The sequence below is a fragment of the Aulonocara sp. 'chitande type north' Nkhata Bay genome, linkage group LG22, assembly GCF_057382095.1.
Source record: "Aulonocara sp. 'chitande type north' Nkhata Bay isolate Kocher_YH1m ecotype deep benthic linkage group LG22, A_spYH_male_GT1.1, whole genome shotgun sequence".
Lineage (NCBI taxonomy): Eukaryota > Metazoa > Chordata > Actinopteri > Cichliformes > Cichlidae > Aulonocara > Aulonocara sp. 'chitande type north' Nkhata Bay.
Genome location: NC_141364.1, coordinates 1,436,415 through 1,453,281, shown reverse-complemented (window position 1 = coordinate 1,453,281; position 16,867 = coordinate 1,436,415). Strand labels below are relative to the sequence as shown.

Below are 16,867 nucleotides of genomic sequence, written 5' to 3'. Positions count from 1 at the left end.
AACTACAGGTGCTCAAACAACAACAACTGCTGCTCCAACAACCACAACCACAACTGTACCAACCACAACTGCCGCCCTAACAACAGCCACAACTGCACCAACAACAACCACAGCTGCCCCAACAACAGCCACAGCTGCTACAACAACAACTACAGCTGCTCCAACAACAACCACAGCCTCCCCAGCAACAGCTACAACTGCACCCTCAACTACAGGTGCTCCAACAACAACTACAGCTGTTCCAACAACAACCACAGCTTTGCCACCAACAACAACAACTGCACCCTCAAGTACAGGTGCTCCAACAACTACAGCTGTTCCAAGAACAACCACAACTGTCGCCACAACAACTACCACAACTCCACCCACAACAACCACAGCTGCTCCAACAACAACTACAGCTGCTCCAACAACAACAACAGCTTCTCCAACAACAACAACCGCTGCTCCAACAACCACAACCACAACTGCGCCAACCACAACTGCCGCCCTAACAACAGCCACAACTGCACCAACAACAACCACAGCTGCCCCAACAACAACCACAGCTTCCTCAACAACAACAACAACATCAACAACTCCCTCAACCACAGCTGCTCCAACAACAACTACAGCTTCCCCAACAACAACCACAGCTTCCTCAACAACACCAACAACACCCTCAACCACAGCTGCACACACAACAACCACAGCTGCTCCATCAACAACCACAACTGTGGCCACAACTGCAGCTGCTCCAACAACAACTACAGCTGTTCCAACAACAACCACAACTGTCTCCCAAACAACTACCACAATTGCACCCACAAAAAACACAGCTGCTCCAACAACAACTACAGCTGCTCCAACAACAACCACAGCTGTTCCAACAACAACCACAACTGTCTCCCCAACAACTACCAAAACTGCACCCACTATAACCACAGCTGCTCCAACAACAACCACAACTGCACCCACAACAACCACAGCTGCTCCAACAACAACTACAGCTGCTCCAACAACAACCACAGCTTCTCCAACAACAACTACAGCTGCTCCAACAAGAACCACAGCTTCCCCAACAGCAACAACAACAACAACTGCACCGTCAACTACAGGTGCTCCAACAACAACAACCGTTGCTCCAACAACCACAACAGCAACTGCGCCAACAACAACCACAACTTTGGCCACAACTGCAAATGCTCCAACAACAACCACAGCTTCTCCAACAACAACTACAGCTGCTCCAACAAGAACCACAGCTTCCCCAACAGCAACAACAACTACAACTGCACCCTCAACTACAGCTGCTCCAACAAGAACCACAGCTTCCCCAACAGCAACAACAACTACAACTGCAACCTCAACTACAGGTGCTCCAACAACAACAACTGCTGCTCCAACAACCACAACCACAACTGTACCAACCACAACTGCCGCCCTAACAACAGCCACAACTGCACCAACAACAACCACAGCTGCCCCAACAACAACCACAGCTGCTCCAACAACAACTACAGCTGCTCCAACAACAACCACAGCTTCCCCAACAGCAACAACAACTACAGCTGCTCCAACAACAACCACAGCTTCCCCAACAGCAACAACAACTACAACTGCTCCAACAACAACCACAGCTTCCCCAACAGCAACAACAACTACAACTGCAACCTCAACTACAGGTGCTCCAACAACAACAACTGCTGCTCCAACAACCACAACCACAACTGTACCAACCACAACTGCCGCCCTAACAACAACCACAACTGCCGCCCCAACAACTACAACAACTGCACCCACAACAGCCACAGCTGCTACAACAACAACTACAGCTGCTCCAACAACAACCACAGCCTCCCCAGCAACAGCTACAACTGCACCCTCAACTACAGGTGCTCCAACAACAACTACAGCTGCTCCAATAACAACAACAACTGTTGCCCCAACAACAACACCAACTGCACCCTCAACCACAGTTGCTCCAACAACAACCACAGCTGCTCCAACAACTACCACAACTGCACCCACAACAACCACAGCTGCTCCAACAACAACCACAGCTGCTCCAACAACAACTTCAACTGCTCCAACAACAACCACAGCCTCCCCAACAACAACCACAACTGCACCCTCAACTAAAGCTGCTCCAACAACAACTACAGCTGTTCCAACAACAACCACAGCTTTGCCACCAACAACAACAACTGCACCCTCAAGTACAGGTGCTCCAACTACTACAGCTGTTCCAAGAACAACCACAACTGTCGCCACAACAACTACCACAACTGCACCCACAACAACCACAGCTGCTCCAACAACAACTACAGCTGCTCCAACAACAACAACAGCTTCCCCAAAAACAACAACAACTGCACCATCAACTACAGGTGCTCCAACAACAACTACAGCTGTTCCAACAACAACCACAACTGCCGCCCCAACAACTACAACAACTGCACCCACAACAACCACAGCTGCTCCAACAACAACTACAGCTGCTTCAACAACAACCACAACTGTTGCCCAAACAACAACAACCACAACTGTTGCCCCAACAACCACAACTCCGGCCTCAACCAAAAATGCTCCAACAACAACTACAGCTGCTCCAATAACAACAACAACTGTTGCCCCAACAACAACTACAACTGCACCCTCAACTACAGGTGCTCCAACAACAACAACCGCTGCTCCAACAAACACAACCACAACTGCGCCAACCACAACTGCCGCCCTAACAACAGCCACAACTACACCAACAACAACCACAGCTGCCCCAACAACAACCACAGCTTCCTCAACAACAACAACAACAACAACAACAACAACAACAACAACTCCCTCAACCACAGCTGCTCCAACAACAACTAAAGCTTCCCCAACAACAACCACAGCTTCCTCAACAACAACAACAACAACACCCTCAACTGCAGCTGCTCCAACAACAACTACAGCTGCTCCAACAACAACCACAGCTTCCCCAACAACAACCACAACTGCACCCACAACCACAGCTGCACCCACAACAACTACAGCTGCTCCAACAACTACCAAAACTGCACCCACTATAACCACAGCTGCTCCAACAACAACCACAACTGCACCCACAATAACCACAACTGCTCCAACAACAACCACAGCTGCTCCAACAACAACCACAGCTTTGCCACCAACAACAACAACTGCACCCTCAAGTACAGGTGCTCCAACAACTACAGCTGTTCCAAGAACAACCACAACTCTCGCCCCAACAACTACCACAACTGCATCCACAACAACCACAGCTGCTCCAACAACAACTACAGCTGCTCCAACAACAACCACAGATTCCCCAACAGCAACAACAGCCACAACTGCACACACAACAACCACAGCTGCCCCAACAACAACCACAACTGCTCCAACAACAACTACAGGTGCTCCAACAACAACCACAACTGCGCCAACAACAACAACAACTGTCTCCCCAACAACAACCACAACTGCGGCCACAACTACAGCTGCCTCAACAACAACCACAGCTTCCTCAACAACAACAACAACAAACACTCCCTCAACCACAGCTGCACCCACAACAACCACAGCTGCTCCAACAACAACTACAGCTGCTCCAAAGACAACCACAACTGCTCCAACAACCACAACCACAACTGTGGCCACAACTGCAGCTGCTCCAACAACAACTACAGCTGTTCCAACAACAACCACAACTGTCTCCCCAACAACTACCACAATTGCACCCACAACAAACACAGCTGCTCCAACAACAACTACAGCTGCTCCAACATCAACCACAGCTTCCCCAACAACAACAACAACACCCTCAACCACAGCTGCACCCACAACAACTACAGCTGCTCCAACAACTACCACAACTGCACCCACAATAACCACAGCTGCTCCAACAACAACCACAACTGCACCCACAACAACCACAGCTGCTCCAACAACAACTACAGCTGCTCCAACAACAACCACAGCTTTGCCACCAACAACAACAACTAGATCCTCAAGTACAGGTGCTCCAACAACTACAGCTGTTCCAAGAACAACCACAACTGTCGCCCCAACAACAACCACAACTTTCGCCACAACAACCACAGCTGCACCAACAACAACCACAGCTGCTCCACCAATAACCACAGCTGCTCCAACAAAAACCACAACTGTCTCCCCAACAACAACCACAACTGTCTCCCCAACAACAACCACAACTGCGGCCACAACCACAGCTGCTCCAACAACAACTAGACCTGTTCCAACAACAACGACAGCTGCTCCAACAACAACTACAGATGCTCCAACAACAACCACAACTGTTGCCTCAACAATAACCACAACTGGACCCACAACAACCACAGCTGCTCCAAAAACAACTACAGCTGCTCCAAAAACAACTACAGCTTCTCTAACAACAACCACAGCTGCTCCAACCTCAATACCAACTGCACCCTCAACCATAGGTGCTGCAACAACAAGTACAGCTGCCCCAACAACAGCCACAGCTGCTCCAACAACAACCACAACTGCGCCAACCACAACTGCCACCCCAACAAAAGCCACAACTGTGAAAACAACAACCACAACTGCACCAACAACAACCACAACTGCGCCAACCACAACTGCCGCCCCAACAAAAACCACAACTGTGAAAACAACAACCACAACTGCACCAACAACAACCCGAAGTACAGCAACATCAACCCCAACTAAATCATCAACCACAACAAAAACCACCTCCTCTGCTATTGTTAACAACTTCAGCTTTTTGTCCCTAGTTCTGGCTCTAATACCACATGTTCTTAGCTCATATTTTTAATATTTTTCTCTTACGTTCACATTCGTTAAATGAAGTCACAAACCAAAATACATGTGGAAATGTAAAATAATTAAGTATGTAAATTTTAATTTGTCTTCATTGTGGGTTCATCACTTTTGGTTTGACAGAGAAAAGTTAATTTTAACAGTTTTAGTGTTTTCCTCCTCGAGATGATGTTTGTGTATGTATCATCCAAACGTTTGATTTGATAACTGATAAAAATATTGTAATGTCTGCTATCTCAACACTGATCTTATCATGGCACTTTTCAAAACTATCATAAATAAAGTCTTTTTGCATTGATTAATAAATGTCCCCTGACTTTTTAAGGATGAGAATAAGGGCAGATTCTTAATCATTAAACTATCTATACGTGATAAAAAGCTATGTATTGCAAGTGTATATGGTCCCAATGTTGATGATCCCTCATTCTTTCACGGTTTTTTCAGTGCACTCTCTGAACACTTAGATGGCACACTTGTTCTTGGAGGCGACCTCAACCTTGGACTAAATGAAGACATGGATAGGCTCAATACAGCGCGAACTCAGCGTAATTGGCAGTCCACAAATATAATCAAACAGTATATGAGTGACTTTGGTCTTCGCGATGCATGGCGCTCCCTTCACCCCACCAGTAAGGAATTAGGGCTGGGTATCGTCACTGATTTCTAGAATCGATTCAATTCCGATTCACAAGGTCCTGAATCGATTCGATCCACGATTCGATTTAATTCGATTTAATTCGATTCGATTCGATTTAAATCTAGGAAATTTTGACAGTCAGAAATATTATAATTCAAATCAGTACATTTACATATTTTTGTATCAATAAAAAGGAAGCTGACACACGCAAGACTTTATCAAAGGTGTGAGCATCACAGCAGATGCCTTTGTGTCAAAGTAGCTGAAGATAAAACACAGAAAAACATGAAGGTGGTTTTCCTGGCCTGGGATTTTATAAAAATATTCTGCAGTACATCAAAAACGAAAGAAAACCATTAATCAACATATGAACATTACCTCTGAAGTTACAGCGGTTTTATTAGAGACACGGTTAAGCGTTTTGCATTTTGAATAATTTTAAAAAGTTTAAATTTGTTCAGTATTGAACAGCAGAAATGAGGTTTTCTTTTCGGAAGAATGTAAAAGGGAAAAAAACAGCGGCTGACAGCGCTGTAAACTACGGTAGACTGGTGCGTAACAAGCAAGCGAATAATGAAGAAAGGGAAACTGTTCTTGAAGTACAGAGAGAGAGAGAGAGAGAGAGAGGGAGAGAGAGAGAGAGCTGTGCATCGCGGTGGAAGCAAAACAGTAAAAGTCAGAGTGAATTCATGACAATTTTATGTGAATCGTTTGGATCTTCTTTTGCTGCTGGTTCGGTCAATATTGTTTGGAGAGAGATCAAACTAACAGCTTTAGAATCGGCGCAAAAAGGGCGTAAACACAAAGCGCGGACCCGCCGAAACATCAGGATCAGCGAGCTGTCGGCTTTCAGCCCCAACCGTGAGAAAGGTGACATCTAACTGATTGTGATCCGCGGGTCGCACTGTGTGTTTAAGTCTATGTGCAGAATCCGTGTACCTGCTCTCATTTACTGTCTTAACTGTTTGGTGGTTCTTGAAATTTTGTGAGATGTCACCAAAGATTCTGGCATTTCAAGCAAAATAAATTTATATTAAAAAAATCGATTCAGGATTTAAATGAATCGATTTTACGTTATCCAAGCCAGAATCGATTTTAATCGATGAATCGATTATAAAAACCCACCCCTATAAGGAATATACTTTTTTCTCACATGTCCATCACTCCTACTCTCGTCTGGATTATTTTTTGGTCAGCAGCTCACTGCTGAAAGACATTTCAGACACTGAGATTCACCCTATAGCTGTCAGCGATCATGGTCCTGTATCTTTAACACTAATGCACAAGAATAATACTACGGCAAGAAAAAACTGGAGATTTAATATATCACTACTTAAAGATGAAGACTTTATTAAATATTTTAAAAAAGAGTGGACTTCATATTTGAACTATAATGACACTCCCGAAACATCAGCTTCTGTTCTATGGGAAGCAGGGAAAGCTGTGATGAGAGGTAAAATAATTTCTTTCTCATCACATAAAAAGAAAAAAGAAAACAAAAATATTCAGGAATTAGAAAAAAACATCAAATCACTAGAAGAAGCCTACGCGTCCCACCAAGATCAGGAAACATTGAACAAAATACGCAAAACAAAACTAGAATTAAATGAGATAATTGATAAAAAAACAAAATTCTTAGTACAAAGACTACGCCTACAAAATTACGAACACGGTAATAAATCCGGTCAATTTCTAGCAAACCAGCTAAAAATAAAGAAAGAAAAAACAACTATATGTGCTGTTCAAGATTCATCTGGGAACACAATATATGACCCGATACAAATAAACAACATTTTCAGGGATTTCTATAAAACGTTGTATTCACCACAAATAAACCCGTCTAAAAAAGAAATTGATCAGTTTTTGGACAACATAACTCTTCCAAAATTATTGGACACTCAAGCAATGGCACTGGATTCACCACTGACACCAGGTGAACTCCAGGAAGCCCTGATAAGTATGCCCAATAATAAGGCTCCAGGTCCAGATGGCTTTCCTGCAGAATTCTACAAAGAATGCTGGTCGATTCTAGCACCAGTTTTCTACAGAACGTTGTTGGAAATTAAAGAAAAGGGCAGACTTCCATCAAATATGAATTCTGCAAACATTAATCTCCTGCTAAAACCAGGCAAAGACCCTGTATATCCCTCAAGCTATCGTCCAATATCCCTTATAAATGTAGACCTTAAAATAATCTGCAAAGCTCTCTCAAAGAGACTGGAGAAAATAACCCCCCTCTTAATTCATCCTGACCAAACTGGTTTCATAAAAGGTAGGCACTCATCAACAAATACACGTAGATTACTTAATTTGATAGACTACTCATACAGTAAAAACCTAGAAACTACAATATTCTCTTTAGACGCAGAAAAAGCATTTGACAGAGTTAACTGGAAATTTCTATTTGCAACTTTACACAAATTTGGTTTTGGATCCTCTTTCATAAACTGGTTAAAAATATTATATAATTCCCCAACAGCTTGTGTTAGAACAAATGACCAGACATCCTCCAGCTTCTGTCTCTTGAGGGGCACCAGGCAGGGATGCCCACTCTCCCCTTCACTGTTTGCAATTTTTATTGAACCACTAGCAGCAGCAATTAGACAGAATTCAGTAATTAAGGGCATAAAATGCAAGAACGTGGAACATAAAATCAGCCTTTATGCGGATGATGTGTTACTCTTTCTCCAAAATTCACAAACCAATATCTCTGGGGTGATTGAATTGATAAACTCTTTTGCAAGAATATCAGATTACTCAATTAACTGGCCAAAATCTACAGTTCTACCGATTAATTGCTCCCTCCATAATTCCTCTTCTACACCACTGCAATCGGGAAATATATAATATTTAGGTATTAATGTTTCTCCCAAGCTTGCAGATCTAACTAAATTAAACCATATCCCACTTTTAAAGAAGGTAGAAGATGATCTGGCTAGATGGAAATGTCTACCCATATCACTCATGGGAAGGGTTGCCGCTATAAAAATGATGGTCTTACCAAAAATTAATTATTTATTCTCAATGATCCCAACTAAACCGCCACAAGATTGGTTCAGATCTCTAGATTCATGTATGTCCAAATTCCTTTGGAAAAATAAACCCCCACGTATAAGCTTAAAAACACTACAAAAGACCAAGGATAAAGGAGGACTAGAACTGCCTAACTTTCAGCACTACTTCTTAGCCAACAGGCTTCAATTTATCTCAGGATGGCTAAAACACACCCTCTTAGATGAACCTTGGCTAGATGTAGAACAAGCACTCTGCAATAATCTAGAGATCTCAGACCTACCATTTATCAGCTCAAACATCCAACGACATGAATGCTTTAAAAGCATCAACATCAGCTCTTCTCTGACAGCATGGTGGGAGTTTCTAAAATTGACGGCGTCTTCATTAATCCCATGCAAACGTACACCTATCTGGAACAACCCTGACATATTACAAAACAATAATATGATAAACTTTTCAGATTGGAGTGGTAAAGGAATCAAATATTTAGAACATATACTAGAAGGAACAGAATTTATTCCATTTGACGGACTAGTTACACAATATGGGATCAACAAGAAAAGATTTTTAGAATATCAACAAATTAAATCCATAGTAAAAAAGAAATTTAAACCGGGTCAAGTTGAACTACAAACACCACCAAGTGTGGTTCAATTTCTTACTCTTAAAACCCCCAAATTACTTTCCAAAATATACAGAATGCTTTCTAAAACAGATGAATCAATATCACTTCCTATTGCAAAATGGGAAGCGGATTTATCAGTTAACTTAGACCTAAACTTCTGGTCTCAGATTTGCTTAAAAACCTTTCATCTAATTAGAAATCCCAGTCTTCAATTAATTCAATACAAAATATTACATAGAGTGCACTATACAGGTCATCGAATGTTCAAGATGGGCTTTACGTCTACCAACAACTGCTCACACTGCCAAACCAATTCACCGGACAATTATATCCACGCTCTTTGGTTCTGTCCACCAGTTCAGAAGTTTTGGCGCGAGATATGTGAAGACTTATCGAAGTGTCTGAAATGTAACATTCCAACTTCCCCCTTAGTGTGTTTGTTGGGCAGCTTAGATAATGTCACTTCAGAAAAGAATATAGCCCATATGGTTTTCACTGCCCTATGCATAGCCAAGAAAACAGTCCTCATGAACTGGAAAAATAAAAATAATCTTAATTCTAACCAATATAGAAATTATCTATTAGATTACATTAGTCTTGATACAGCCTCTGCCACCACATCAGATCAATTGCTCTGGGCTCCTTTGATCAGCTCCATCACCTAGTGGGGGTGGGGGGTCATAGTTTGGTCCCACCTTCACTGTTGTGATTGGTGTGGGGGTAGGGACAGGCTTAGGGCGTCGGGGGGTTCCCCGGAGGCATCTTCCTTGGGGGGCTCAACCCGGGGTAGCGGTCATGTCCGGTTAGGGGCTCTGTTGGCTCTCAGGTGACTGTTTCCTCGCGGCTGCGTGCAGCGGGGCTAGGGGAGGGTCTGTGCTGACGGACGTGGGTTACTGACCTGGTAGCCTGGCTGCCCCTGGGTGGGTCCGGGATGGGCGTGAGGTTCTGGGGGCGCTCCGTCTCTGGGCTGGGGCCCGGGCTGGGGCCTCGGGGGCTTGGGTCCTGGTTGGTGTGTTGCCGGGGTTGTGGGCGGGTGGGTGCATGGGGGCCCAGCCCTGGAGCAGGGTGCCGCCGGTGCATCGAGCCACCTGGGGGGCTCTTCAACTGGTGGGGAAGATTGTCACATCTTGCAGGAGCTTTCCTCTCCTCAGGGGCTCTCTCTGCAGGAGGGGGAGATACAGGAGAGGTGGAGGAAGATCTCAGCCTGGGCGTCTATTGTCTCATGTAGTCTGGAAGATGAGTGGATGGTGGGGTGGGTGCAGTTTTCTCTGTGGTGGGGTTGGGTGGACTGTCCCGGCCTCTGTGGGGCCGGGAGGCGCTGTTGCGCTGGGCCCCGGTCTGGATGGGCCTGGGCCCCCTTTCCCTGGTGGGTCGCGAGTATGGGGGTGCCTACTGGGGTCAGCGGGGGAGCTGGCCCCAGGGAGGGATCACTTGCCCCTCCCTTCCTTCCCTCCCCATCTCCAGCTGCCTCCCTCTTCCCGCTCCACCACAACCACCCACACATGCAGGACCTTGGAGTTGGGGTATGTCACCAGGGTGCAGAGGAGGCAACCCCCCCCCCCCCCCCCCCTGTCCCCTTCTGGCTGCTTCTGCCTCAATTTTATCCCACAACTTAGACATTCACATTACTCACACTCTCATTACACATACATGTAGGATCTTGGGGGTGGGCACGATACACGGAATCCAAAGTACCATCAGGGTGTACACCCCACCCCTGGCGTCGGTGCCCACCTCTCAATGTTAAATACACGTAGACATTGAGGGCTAGCAGGAGGGACCATGCGCTTACCTGCTGCTCTCTGGCAGGTAGCTCCATGCCCTCCTGGGTTTTAAATGCACCTTAGAACACACATGCATCAACACTACAATGAGCGGGTGGAGGGAGGTTTGGAGTCTTCTCTCACCCCCGTTCTCTGCGACCTGCTGGAGCAGGGGGGCTAGGAGGAGGAGTTGGCCGTCCGACTGCAGTCTGGAGTGTGGGGCCTCCCTGCTGCTGCGGAGTCGGGGCGGTCTCCCCCCCACCGCAGGGAAAAGGGTAACACCACCTGGGTCTGGGTGCAGTTCCCCCCTCCAGGGGCAAGGGTACCTAGACCTGGTTTGTAGAGTACGCTTGGGGAGTGTGATCGTGTGTACAGCGTCTCTTTATGTCTGTCTCCACGTTGGTTGAGTGTGGAGTAAGTGCATATGAGAGCATGAGGGTGGGAATGGATGTTTGTATCTGTGTGTGCCTGTATGTCTGTGTCTATATGTCAGGTTGGGTGTCAGGCGCCACCTCTCTGGGGACATCTCAGGCCCTCCAAGGTTTGGAGGCCTATCTCCCCCCACCACCACGTCCCCTGCCAGTGGCGGACTCCCTCAGACATCGGTGCGTTGGTGGTTCTTTGTGTCCGGGGATGGGCGTCCAGGTACACACCGGCTCACTCCTTGGCGGCCGCTTATCGGGGCCTGGAGTCTGGGGCTCGCTCGGGCCACTTCGGAGGTGGGGTGCCCCCGGCCTCTCGGCCTGGGGCTTGGTCACTCAGGCACGGCTGGCTGCCGGCGGAGCTCACGGGCGCGTCACTGCAACTCCCCCTGGCTTCTGCTCCGCGGCTGCTGAGTGAGCCCTCATCTGGGACTCTCCTCAGCTCTTTCTGGGACAGTGGCGCAGCTGCCCCTCTGTTGGTCTTCCTTGGTCTCTTGTGTTCTGGGGGCCTCTGGATGTCTGGAGTTTTGATCTCCTCCATACCTGCTTCATGCCCTGGAGGACGGGGCTGTGGCCCCCCCACACCCTCTAGCAGATCATTACATGGAGGAACCTTTTAAAAAAAAAAAAGAAGCGCGTCCATGCTCACAGGTGTACACACGGGTGATCACACCCACAAACTACACCCTTTTTGGCTCCTACCTCAAAGCACACTGTGTTCTGTTGATCTTATGTGCTGCACAATAATGTTTAATATTTAGTATTTACTGTCATATTCCCATATATCATTGTGATGCTGTTTATTCTATTACTCTTGTTCTCTTCTGCTTGTTTTCTTTTTTCTTTCTCAGCAGGTGATCCATATGCTTTTTCTTTTTTTTTTCTGCCCATTCTGTTGGTTTTTGTTTTTTGCCCTTCTCCCCCGTCCCTCTTCTCAGCTGTTTCTCTTTCCCTCTTTCTTTCTCCCCTTCTTTCCCCCAGTCAAGTCTGTCCCGTATTCAGTAAGTGAAAATAAAATAAACAATAAAAGATGAATCAAATGGACCATTACGGCAAGGCTGGGATGGTCAATTTGGTAAAGTAAATCCGTTGGGCATCTTTCTTTGCCTTTAGACAATAATTCTGAGGGCAAAAGAGCCAAACGGGACAGGCAAAAAAAAAAAAAAAAAAAAAGGATGAGAATAATTTCTCATAATAATAATTTCTCTACAATAGTCAGTGTTAATACTAACTTATTCAGCTTTTTTTTAATTTTGCTGCAACTCACAATAGTTCTCTCATCACATTTTGTAAATTAAAGACCGTGCAGTATTTGGAAGACAAAACAAGCAAGCACAAACTGTGGGAGAATATTGAGTGACATCCTGCAGTTGTATATAAACACACACAGAGAGAGTATATACGCATAAAAATTATGATATTTTAAAGCAAAAGTCTGAGTGATTCTGATAATCCAGACTATATGACTGTGGTTTTATGGGGTCTGATATCTCCTTGTAATGTAACCAATCAACATAAATATCCAATTTGATTATTAAACTTGACAGTGGTAATCTAACACAACTAACAGTTGACACTCACATACAACTGCTTTTACAACCACAGAGGTGCAGAAGAATGTGATTGGATGTGGTGAAATATTGTCGCTCATGTCATACTTGCCAGGTAGTGGGAAAGCCAAATAAACTGATTCCGCCAGCGCCTCTTCACCCGATTCCAGCGCGGCTGGACTGTGTGGACCCGTTGTGCTGCCACTCGTTTTCCAGAGGCAATTCCATTACGTTCATTAAAGGCAAAGAACGTTGTGAAAGCCCTCACAAAATTCTTTTCAACTTTTGGGTTACCCAGTCAGGGTGCACTGGAACGATTTCATGAAACCCTAAAAACTATGTTGCGCAAATACTGCCTTGAATCCGGTAAAGAATGGGCTGAGGGACTTCCACTTTTGCTTTTTGCTGTTAGAGAAACCACTCAGGAATCCCTTGGATTTAGTCCGGCTGACTTAGTTTTTGAACACACTGTGCGCGGTCCCCTGCGACTGCTTAAAGAAAAGTGGTTATCCGAGTCGCAGCAAGCCGAACATAATGTGTTAGATTATGTTTGCAGTTTTAAAGCGCGTCTTTTCCGTGCATGTCAGTTGGCCCGTGACAATTTGGAACAACCTCAAGGCAACATGAAAGCCCGGTATGACAAAAAGACGGTGGTCCGACATTTTGCTCCTGGTGAAAAAGTTCTGGTGTTGCTTCCTTTAGTTGGGTCTAGCCTCCATGCTCAGTTTTCCGGTCCCTTTGAGGTGGACAAAAAGATAAGTGACACTAGCTATGCAATAAAAACTCCTGATGAAAGAGAAAACTGAGTGTTTGCCACTTTAACATGCTTAAAGGCTATGTGTATGTGCTTCTCTATGAGATTGTAATTGTTCTAATTCTTTTTAACAGAACTGAATGTTGCAGTTGCTTTGCACACTGTTAATGAAGACTGTGTGCTGTTTTCTTTGTACCAGGTAGGCGCTGTTAAGTATAAGTTTTAATTGATGCTGTTGTATAGAAAAAAATAAATAAATAATACTGCTACTATACGATCACAGGTTTGGTTTCAGCTAGAACTTTTAAAAGAAAGACTTTGTTGATGTTGTGTTGTATAAATATATACAACACAACATCAACAAAATTGGGGGTGAGCTATGGTGTTGATTTTCCACCTCTTTCGCACAGTTGCTTTTTATTAAAACAGTTAAATCATGACTGGAAATCTACCTTTCTTTATAGGTATTTTAACCAATACTAAACTACTGCATGTTTCCATCAATACTTCAACCACCTAAACACATAATTGTACTTATTCCTCAAATTGGACACCCTTTATAAAAAAAACAAAAAACAAATGTCTCACAATGTATCATGTCAATATTAATATCCTAAAATAAGAAAGCATTGCATGTGATGTAACAGAGAAAAAAATAAACAAAAAAAGGTCAATAGGCATGTTTCGTTTGCTAAATACTTTATTAAAAGACAGTTTCCTATTTACATTTATATGTTTCACAGAAGATTGTAATTTTTTACTCTGGGATGGGGATGCATGATGTGCGTCCTGCACCACCCAAACGATCTGGGGCGTATCGGAGCCATTTCTGCACTGCTTGTGCAAAGACAAACTCGGACATAGAGTTTGCCCCTAACTGCTGCGTCAGGCCATCTAGGACAAAAATACACACACACACACACAAACAAAAAAAGTGAATTAGAGCACATGAATAAGCTCTTTTTAACTGTCTTCAGCGGGGAGAAAGTATGTAAACTCCTAGGCTGATAAACATGAAAGTCACCAGGCGTAAATCTGCAAACTGCTGCATTTGATTCCCAAAGAGCTATGAGTGGAAAAAGTGATAAGTCTTATTAGCATGGTGTGCCGTGTATCCTTTAAAACAAAATAAACATGGGGTCCTCGGGCTGTACAAACTACAACCCGAGGACTAAACAAGCCAAAGACCAAAGACTCCATCTCCAGATTAACCGGACATGAAAGTCTTGTTATTAAGAAAGAAAAAGTAATATAGCAAAAAAACGGTAAAACTTACCAAATATGCATTTGCAGAGCGCTGTATCTTTAAATGCCCTTTTTTGCTTTGTCTGGTCCTTGGTTTTTTTCCCTGCCCAGTTTAGTACCGAGGCCAGCTCGTTTGTAATAGCATAAGTCATTACACGGCGGACTCGCACCTCCAGTGTGGTCCCTCCAATCAAGGCAAAGCGTCTCACCTATAGACACATTTTAAGAGATGGAATTAGCGTGTCTCATGTCTTAAATGTGTATGCAAGTGCTTGTGTGTTTAATCAACAGGTCGTTGTTATGTATTTAAATCACATCTGACAGCTATTACACTTTATAGTTACAAAGTGTACATAACCTTTATATACTTACCATTGCCTTATTTGCCTCTTGTGATTGAAGAGCTGGCTCTGCATTGTTTAGCTCCTCAATGTTGTGCAAGGGCAAATCCAGAGGCAGTACCCCAGCATCTACCGATTCATTGCAGCCGGTATTGCGGATGGCTCTGACCTCCTCACGGAGTTCGTTAACAGCTCTCGTCAGGTCTGACAGAAAAAGATAATTTTTTTTAAGTATTTAAGAATACAGACAACTTGTCAAAAGTCTCCTTGTGTCACACACAGATATGTACAAAGACACTAGACAGTATTTTATTACCTGGTATTTTCACTCGAGGGGCCTGGGGAAACCATTTTTTTGTGGGCTGCTCATCCTCTGAGTCACTATATGTGTACAGGGGATTTGGTCTAAAGAAAAAAAGTTGAAAATGGTCATAAGTAATTACAAATGTGCTTTTGGAATATTTTTTCCTGAAGTTACAGTTTGATTTATAACAACACACACAGGAAACGGAGATGTGCAAGAAGGTACAGTATACAAGGAATTTTTGAAGTGCACAAGTGTACACGGTTTTGCATTTATGCAGATATGTATAAAAGACAAGATCATAAATTCTTAGCAATCAAAGATATGTTTGTGAAATAAAAACAGTTTTACTTGTGCTTTCTTTTATGACTGGTCTGAGTTTCAGCTTCGGACTGAAGGTCAGACGTGTCACAGTGTTCACTTAGATATTTCTGAAGACTGCGTTCTGCTTCGTGAAATGTGTCTGGAAGTACAAACACAATGTATGGCCAGACATAAATTAGGACACGAAAAACTTGTTATTGTTACATTTATACAACACCAATCCAGATGATACCCACCATGGCTTATTAGAAGTCGGACTGGTGCATAGGTGAGCCATGTTGCACCAGGATGAACTCTCCTCTTTACTGCGTCGTGGATCCTGAATGTGTCTCATGGAGGATATGGAGGCCATGACAATTTCTCTCCATTTATCCATGATCTAGGGACTATTTCTGTACCACCAGTGCTAAACTGCACAATGCACCAGTCTTTCATTTTTATCTTTTTTTTAAAATTTGGAGTCCTTTTTTGTCCTGTCTAGGATAAACAGGAAACAGATAATTACAATATATTTCATAGTCACTACAAAACTTGATCTATTGATTGAACTAAATAATAAATAATAGCTTAAAATGTATATAGGCAACAATTACAAGCAAACCCGATAAAACAAACTCTTTTTTTTTTTTACATACAACTGCGTGTGTATATGTAAGCATTTAAACACTGAAGATAATAAAATTAACTGTATTTTCTCTAAGTCTGCCATTGTAGGAATTCATGGCACCGAGGCAAAAACTTGGCGCACAGTGTGGCGTCAAAATAGGCGCACACCTTTGACGCTGCGTTTTCTCCGTCTTCCTCGTCCACACATAAATGCTAAACGGAGTTTTCGAAAATATCCGCCCTGGCAGGCGTCTTTAAAAATCTCAGTTTTCAGTTAACAAAAACGCAGTTTACGTGTGGACAAAAGGTGCAAAAGCAAGGTAGGTGAGCGTGCAACGTAAAGGTAGGTGAGCGTGCAACGTAAAGTTTGAATTGAGTGCGAATCGAAGCGGGTGCTCTCCAATCATTAAAAGTAACAAAGTCATTGAACACATTTATACAGTTACCTTTACGTTTATCAATCATATTTACAATT

General features: G+C 44.0%; 1 long non-coding RNA gene and 1 pseudogene across 1 annotated transcript; one reads left to right on the top strand and one right to left on the bottom strand.

Moving 5' to 3' along the window:
• Nucleotides 1–4,965, top strand: part of LOC147303125 (uncharacterized) — a 53,142-nt pseudogene extending 48,177 nt beyond the window's left edge.
• Nucleotides 4,966–15,136: 10,171 nt separating this feature from the next.
• Nucleotides 15,137–15,865, bottom strand: LOC147303124 (uncharacterized). The gene is made up of 3 exons (XR_015126894.1): nucleotides 15,814–15,865; nucleotides 15,475–15,563; nucleotides 15,137–15,362 (listed from the first exon to the last, which is right to left on the bottom strand). It is a non-coding gene; the product is annotated as an uncharacterized LOC147303124 (long non-coding RNA).
• Nucleotides 15,866–16,867: the final 1,002 nt, after the last annotated feature.